Source organism: Papio anubis, chromosome 16 (genome assembly GCF_008728515.1).
Source record: "Papio anubis isolate 15944 chromosome 16, Panubis1.0, whole genome shotgun sequence".
In the NCBI taxonomy this organism is placed as follows: domain Eukaryota; kingdom Metazoa; phylum Chordata; class Mammalia; order Primates; family Cercopithecidae; genus Papio; species Papio anubis.
Genome location: NC_044991.1, coordinates 88390456 through 88399000, shown reverse-complemented (window position 1 = coordinate 88399000; position 8545 = coordinate 88390456). Strand labels below are relative to the sequence as shown.

The 8545-nt window shown below is 49.5% G+C and overlaps 1 long non-coding RNA gene across 1 annotated transcript; it reads left to right on the top strand.

Moving 5' to 3' along the window:
- The first annotated feature begins 331 nt into the window (after positions 1–331).
- LOC103887890 lies at positions 332–8341 on the top strand. The gene is made up of 3 exons (XR_004179137.1): positions 332–344; positions 1903–4296; positions 5071–8341. It is a non-coding gene; the product is annotated as an uncharacterized LOC103887890 (long non-coding RNA).
- Positions 8342–8545: the final 204 nt, after the last annotated feature.

Below are 8545 nucleotides of genomic sequence, written 5' to 3'. Positions count from 1 at the left end.
CAAACTCATATCCAATAATGTAAAACCTCATCATGATTGACGGGAGTTGCAAGTGAGTAACGTATCTGCAGCCTCTGGATTTTCTGTCGCTCTGGGCAAACGCAAATTAGGGAGAACAGAAGCCGTGCAGGAGGGCGAGGCCAAGCTCTGACACTGCTCCCCTCCCTGGCTCTGCCTGCATGTGGGGAGGCTTCACACTTATTTTTCAGAGGCCAGGAAGCTTGATAATTATTGAAATGAAGCGGTGCTTTGAAAGTGATGTCAAGTCGCTGGCAGCGTAATGATCCAGCAGCACAATGTGCTGTCAAATGATCCAGCTGTTGGGGTGAGCCTGTGCTGTTGGGGTGTTCCTGGACTGTTGGAGTGTTCCCGGGCTGTTGGGGCATTCCTAGGCAGTTGGGGTGAGCTGTGCTGTTGGGGTGAGCCTGGGCTGTTGGGGTGTGCCTGGGCTGTTGGAGTGTGCCTGGGCTGTTGGAGTGTGCCTGGACTGTTGGGGTGAGCCTGGACTGTTGAGGGGTGTTCCTAGGCTGTTGGGATGTGCCTGGGCTGTTGGGGTGAGCCTGGGCTGTTGGGGTGTTCCTGGACTGTTGAGGTGTTTCTGGGCTGTTGGGATGTGCCTGGGCTGTTGGGGTGAGTCTGGGCTGTTGGGGTGTTCCTGGACAGTTGAGGTGAGCCTGGACTGTTGGGGTGTTCCTGGGCTGTTGGGATGTTCCTGTGCTGTTGGGGTGAGCCTGTGCCATTGGGATGTGCCTGGGCTGTTGGAGTGTTCCTGGGCTGTTGGGATGTGTCTGGGCTGTTGGGGTGTTCCTGGGCTATCGGGGTGACCTGGGCTGTTGGAATGTGCCTGGGCTGTTGGAGTAGGCCTGGGCTGTTGAGGTGTGCTTGGGCTGTTGGGATGTGCCTGGGCTATTGGTATGTGCCTGGGCTATTGGGGTCTGCCTGGGTTGTTGGAGTGTTCCTGGGCTGTTGGTATAAGCCTGGGCTGTTGGAGTGAGCCTGGGCTGCTGGGGTGAGCCTGGGCTGTTGGAATGTGCTTGGGCTATTGGTATGAGCCTGGGCTGTTGGGGAGTGCTTGGGCTGTTGGTATGAGCCCGGGCTGTTGGGGTATTCCCGGGCTGTTGGAATGTGCCTGGGCTGTTGGAATTAGCCTGGGCTGTTGGAGTGCTCCTGGGCTGTTGGTATGAGCCTGGGCTGTTGGAGTGAGCCTGGGCTGTTGGAGTGCTCCTGGGCTGTTGGTATGAGCCTGGGCTGTTGGAATGAGCCTGGGCTATTAGAGTGCTCCTGGGCTGTTGGTATGAGCCTGGGCTGTTGGGGTGTGCTTGGGCTGTTGGTATGAGCCTGGGCTGTTGGGGTGTTCCTGGGCTGTTGGAATGTGCCTGGGCTGTTGGAGTGAGCTTGGGCTGTTGGAGTATTCCTGGGCTGTTCGTATGAGCCTGGGCTGTTGGAGTGAGCCTGGGCTGTTGGGGTGTTCCTGGGCTGTTGGTATGAGCCTGGGCTGTTGGGGTGTTCCTGGGCTGTTGGGGTGAGCCTGGCAGGGCCTTTTTGGCAACTCCTGGACACTGATCCCTGTTAGACCCTTTCATGGGCAGTGTTTAATTGGGAGTGGCATGCCTTTCAAAGCATTCAAAAGCCCTAGTCGAGGTGAATGCTGCTGAAGCCCAGCCAAGGTGGATCGACATGGTTTGGCCTGGATTGGCCTGGGTTAGCCAGGGTTGACTTGTGTTGTCCTGCTTTGGCTTAGGTTGACTTCTGTTGACCTAGTTTAGCTTAAGTTGACCTGGGTTGACCCCTGTTGACCTGGTTTAGCTTGGGTTGGGCCTGGGCTGAACTAGTATAGTTTGAGTTGGCCTGGGTCAAAGTATGTTAACATGGTTCAGCCTGGGTTTGCTTCCTGCCCCCCAGGCCCAGCCTCCCTTGAAGAGATCTCCTGAAGATCAGCCTTTCTTGGTGGAAGAGTTGTCTTGGGGCCACACACCCTCTTCTGAACACACCTGGAAGACTTTCGGAGTAAGAAAGGGAGATGTCAGAGGCCAGCAGGGCACTAGGGATGAAAGTGAGTCTCAGTGTCTCAATGAAGCCCACCACAGTGTGAGACTAAGAACCAGAGCGGGAACCAAGGGAGGCATGGCAGGTGCTAAGTGTACAGGGGTAAGGTGGCTTCACTCCATTTTGAAAAGAAATGTCTTTTGCAGGCAGCTGGTGAGGAGTAGAGTTTGATACATGCAACTCTGAGAAATAACTCAGAGTTCTGGAGACTGAAAAGTCCAAGACTGAGGTTCCAGCCAGCATGGTTCCTGGTGAGGGCTCTCTTCCTGGCTTGCAGACAGCAGCCTTCTTGCTGTGTTCTCACATGGCCTTTCTCAATAGGTGTGCATGGAGAGACGTCTCTCTTTTCTCTTCTTTTAAGGTCACAGAGCCCATCATGGGGGCCCCACCCTCATGACCTCAACAACCTTGATTTCCTTCCCAAGCCCCCATGTCTGAATACCATCATGCTGGGGGTTAGGGTGTAAGCACATGAATTTCAGAGGAGTACATTAAGCCCATAGCAGGTTTTTCAGTGTGCCTGGGGGCTCACACACTTACTTTGGCAGTGCCAGCCCCAGGCCCGAATGTCAGCAGGTTACCCTCCAGCAGTAACTGAAAACCCCATGTTAGTTTTCTGTCCCACGTAATGGGGACAATAAGGGTAGTGGTGAACATTGGATGAGGGGCTCTCCACAGTGCTTATCCCCTGCCTGGCCGGCAGCAAATTCTCAAGAGTGTATAGCAATGTTTATTTGTGCACTGTTGTGTTACTAGGCAGGAGGTCTGTTGCTGGAATGTTGATGCAGTTTGCCTTCTCTGTCTAGGGAATTCTCCTGCCAGCCCCTGGCACTGTGCTGAGCTCAGAGTGAACACTCAACATGCCCTTTGCTCAGCAGGTGCCAAGTGTGTGGGGGCTGGGGCTGGTGGAGATTCCAAACTGGCCTGTGGACTTGACCTTGGATACACCTTGCTCAGAAGCAGGGGAGCCACCATTTGGTCAACCTAACCCTAGGCATGGAGACTTCTTCACAGCATGGGGAATGGGAGCAGGGCTGGGAGAGGAAGAACATTCTAGAAATGTACTGCTGTTTTACCAGTTGGGGCAGACAGGCATCATGGAATTTGACAATACAGAAAAAGCCCTAAAAGGCATTTTAAAAATGAAAATATCACTTACAGTCAGTAAAATTTACCCTTTTAGCATGCAGTTCTGCAAGTTGTTAAATGCTTCAGTGGTTTGCTGTTGTTATTGTTTTTCTTGCTAAGGGACACTTGGATTGTTGCCAGTATTTGGTGATTACAAATAGGACTAAGGGCTGCTATCAATACATGTCTATTGTACAGACATATATTTTGTTTCTGTTAGAGACCTAAGAATAGGATTGGGGGGTCATGTGGCAACTGTAGGCTTCACTTCATAGGAAGCTCTCAGACTGTTTCCCATAGTGGCTGCTGCATTTTTGCATTCCCACCAGTAACGCAGGAGAGTTCCAGTTGCTCCAATTCCTCCTCAGCACTTGGTATTGCCAGTTTATTGTTTTGTTTTGGCTGTCTTTTTTTTTTAATTCCCATTTATTCTAATAGGCGTGTGGTGTGTCTCACCGGTGGCTTTAATTTGCATTTCCCTGGTGGCTGACAGCGCTGAACGCCTTTGCATGGGCGTATTTGCCATCTGTATATCTTCTCTGGGGAAGTGTCCGTTCAAATCTGTGCTGCTCTCCAGGCATGGGACAAGGACAAGTGCCCTGTCTGCAGCAGTTATCTTCATTATCAACACCGTGGGTGAGCCTAGGCACCCGGGGCACAGGGACATAGCAGGCCAGAGGGGCCCGGCTTGCAGGGCAAACACTGCGAAGACAGAAGACAGAATTCCTGGTAGAGACTGTGTGTGTGTGGTGGGGGGACATCCAACATTCCGTGCCGGGATCCGGAAAGGCTTCCAGAAGGAGACAGCACTGAGAGGACAGGCCGCGGATCATTCCACGCAAAGGCAATGAGGAATGTAGGAACCTGGGCTGGGCTGGTGGCAGGGACGGACGGGGAGAAAAGCAGGTGAGCGATGGCCCTTCCTGGCCTCAGCTGATTGACCCAGCATCGACATGTGACCTGGAGGGACGCTCCCCATTGGGCAGGAGCAGCCAATCATGGTCTTCCTTCAGAGAGTCCGGAATTGAGGTCGGGAGATGACTTGGGAACCAATGGGCCACGTGGGACACGGAGTATCTTTCTCCCTCCGGTCTGTACCTGGCCGGTGAAGGAGAAGCAGAGGTGAGGCAGCGACTGGAAGTAGGAGTCCGACATTTATGAAAAACAACTAACACGTTGCCAAAAATAAATAAATAAATAAATAAATAAATAGCTTTATTATGAAGTTCAGGAGCCAGATTGCTTAACCCTGTTACTTTTTCTCAAACACATTATCAGGCTGGATGTGGTGGCTCACTTCTGTAATCCCAGAACTTTGGGTTGGGAGGTGGAGGCAGACGGATTACTTGAGGTCAAGAGTTCAATACCAGCCTGGCCAACATGGTGAAACCCTGTCTCTACCAAAAATACAAAAATTAGCCAGATGTGGTGGCAGACACCTGTAATCCCAGCTACTCGGGAGGCTGAGGCAGGAGAATCACTTGAACCCGGGAGGTGGAGGTTGCAGTGAGCTGAGATCACGCCACTGCACTCCAGCCTGGGCCACAGAGTGAGACTCGGTCTCAAAAAATCAAAACAAAACAAACAAGCAACAGCAACAAAAACCTCACACATTATCAGAATTTCCCTGGAATGAGAAAACATATATATATATATATATCCTTTGTTTCTCCAGTTCCTCTATACAAATAGTAGGTTGATCCATTTTTTAATGTCTAAATGGTAATTTCATAGGGTTCTGTTGAACATATCAATACACAGGCATGCATTTATTAATTCTCTTTAATTCATAGTTTTCTACTGCCTGCAAATTCCAACATAGCTTTCAGATACACACAGAGCTCTAGGAACAAAATGAGATGGTGATTTACGAAGCCCTATTTTTTTCCATTGCAGTCTCGCCCAGAGATGCGCACAGCAGGCGCGCCGTGGCTCTCGGACGCTAGGTGGCGCTGTCTGCAGCTCAGCGCCCTCGCCCCGCCGGGCTTGAGGTGCAGCCGCGCCTGCAGCGGGTTTCAGCAGGGGCATTGCAATGAGACCAGCAGTGATGGATGCCGTCCTTCCCCAGGCCTGGCTAACAAGGAGGAAGGAGGAACACACTCCCAGGGGAAATGAGACACTGCGAGAATCACAGGCCAACCGGTTGCGGGAGAACTGCGGGGAGAAAGAAATTTACTTGCAAAAAAATGGTGAAGGGCAAATAAAGTATTGAGCTTGTGCAGCATAAATAAAAGGCTTTGGTTTTTATCTCTGGGAAGTAAGAACAAAATAGAACAATTCCCATCTCAAAAAGCTCAGACTTGTGGGAATAAAACCTCTTTCCCTTTTGCATTATAGAACAACGCCACAATTTCCAGCATCATCCAGAGACTGCAAAGGACTCACCTCAGATTATAGGGCCCAAAATGGTCTCCTCATTTGGGGCCTCTTTATAGTTCATGTATATTCAATCAGCAGAGCCCTGGTTCTACGCAGTGAGAGCATGGAGGCATGCGGCTTCCCAGGGTCCCGCCCAGAGCCCAGAGCCCAGAGCCAGAGCCCGGCAGCGGGGGTTCTCAAATACTGCACGAATGGATGGATGAATGAACAACATGAAAAAGAACACCCTAATACCATTAGCTCCATGTTCAAGTGAAGTAGCTCTAACTTGCAAATCTCTAACTGCTACAAAAAGTCCAGTTCTGTGATAAGCCTGCTATTTACCCAATCATGATTTATATCCTTGCTCTCATTACAAATATAAAATTCTGCATTTTCTGGTGCATAGCACCTTCCTTTTTTGTCTCTAATAATGACTTACACACATTGCATGATGGGCCAGGTGCCTCTCCAGGCACCATCTCATTTAATGTGTAAAATGGTCCTGTGGAGTAGGTATGCTAATGACCTCCACGTTGCAGGAGAGGCTCTGCGGTGCAGGGGTGCATGTGGGTGATCTGAGCAGGGCCAGTGAACTCCAGAGCTGTATGAGTTTCCTATTGCAGCTGTGACAAATTACCGCAAATGATACAAAGTTACCATCTCCAGGTTCTGGAGGTCGGAAGACTACAATGGGTCTTGCTGGGCAGAAGGCTCCAGGGGAGACCCATCCAGTTTCTACAGGCCGCTGAATTTCTACAGGCCGCTGAATTTCTTGGGTTATGGCCCCTTCCTCCATCTTTAGTAAAATCTCTCACTCAAGTTCCTTAATCACATCTGCAAAGTTCCTCTTGCCACGTGAGGTACCATATTTCACAAGTTTTGGACATTAGGGTGTGACTTTTTTTTGGGGGGGGGCATTATTCCACTGGCCACAAGAACCTCTCTTGTGGTTTTTATGTGGTCTCTGCCCAAGCCTTGTAACTGTTATTTCCAATGGCAATTTTACATCCATTTTATTTTCACAATTTGCCTCTCTACATCCTTCCATTGGCTTTTGAGTATTTTCCAATTTCTGGCTATAAAAATAGTTGCCTCCATTTTAAACGCTCCCAAAACACAGTATGCGTTTTTCACATGTTTGAATAGACAATATCCTAAACCCATCTACCCACTGAAAATCGTTTGCTATTATTCCATTGTTCTGGTGGGCAGCGAACCCCTGCCATAAACTGAAATCCAGAGCTGTAAGGTGAATGAGATTTCCTAGGGCCAGTTCTTAAAAAGATACCCAAGGGAGCCCTGCCTTGTTCAGGAATCTGACCCAGATACTAGGTTAAATGTGTCAGGGCTGGTTAGCGGGGCCTCCTTACGCAGGAATTTAGTCAGAATATTAACTCCCTTTAAGGCAATTTCTGCTTGATCTGATTTAATTTGCTCTGCGTATGTGCGAGATAGATTTTTAAACTGAAATTGATGCGTGGATCCTAAGCATGTTCTGAGCGGTAAACAGCACGTGCCTCTGAGTGATGGGCAGAGGGGACAGACAGTGATGGGAAAATAAGCCCCAATTTATCTAAGACCCAAGGTTTGCCTTTGAAGCCGAAATGAGGAACTGCGTGAAATGTTGATGTGGGGGAAGGAGGGATAGATTGGGTGTGTCACTGTCATACCCGCCACCTTGAAAAGCCTCAACACCTGGCTTGAGGGGCATTTGTTTACATCAAGGAAACTCTTTGCTAAGCACACCCCTGCCTGCGGGAATGGAATTTGCATCCCTCCTCTTTACGGGAAGGAGGATTGAGTGGGTTCACGGAAGGCTTTGAAGAGCACTGGAGACCGACGTGCAAGTGTGTGTTACAATCACTATTATCACGGTTACCCAGATCTCAAGCCAGTCCACTAGTCATAGACAAAGGTCCCGCAGGCCCACCTGTCTCAGAGACCCCCGGGGAGCTGAAGCACGTTTGTTTATTTCAGGCATCTCATATCTGTGCCTCCCTCGCGTCCGTAGCCCCTTCTCTTGGCATTAGGAGGTTTCCTGTGAGAAACAAGGCATTGTCCGCACCCAGTCCACATGACGAGGTCAGGTGGGGCTGAGGCCATCCCCGTTCTGGGTGCACATGGCCCAGGTCAGGCCAGTGACCACAAGGGAGCTTTTAGTAAGAGCTGGGGCTATAGAGACAGGAGGACAGAGCATACTGCCTGTGGACACAGTCACTCGAATGTGCTTGGTTGTGTTTCCTGTCTGTGGCTTTGTAAAAATGAGCATCATGGTGCACAGCTCCTGCAAGATGCTCCTCTTCAGAAGCAACGGGTAGGGTATATTCCTGGTATGGCCGTAGCACATTCTGTTCATCCACAACGAGACGTGCAGCACTGATGCCCGCTACAGTGTCATGCGCCCCAAAAGCATGCTAAGTGAGAGACGTCAGACACAAGGCCACGGATTTATGTCTCCATTTCAATGAAATGCTCGAATAGGCAAACCCACAGAGACAGAAAACAGGCTACTGGCTGCCAGGGCTGGGGGCTGAGGGAGGGGAGTGACTGCTTATTGGGTTTAGGGTTTCCTTTTGGGATGATGACAAAGTTCCAAAACCAGATAGATACAACATCGTGATGTATCCAATGCTATAGAATTGTGTTCTTTAAAATCATTAAAATGGTAAATAAGAAAGCACAATGGGATGGGAGGCTTTGAGGTTATTAAAAAAAAATACTTTGAAAAACAACAACATATCCTATATCCATTCTTGGGTTCAAAGACCTTATACAATTTGTTTCTAGCCTGCAGACTTTTTAAATTTTATTGTAGCACTGGTAATTAGATTTACTTTTTAAAAAAATTTCAACAGCTTTTAGAGGAGCAGGTGGTGTTTGGTTACATGAATAAGTTCTTTAGCGGTGATTTCGGAGATTTTGGTGCGCCCATCACCTGAGCAGTGTACACTCTACCCAATGTGTAGTCTTTTATCCCTCACCACCTCCCTCCCTTTCCCCCAAGTCCCTA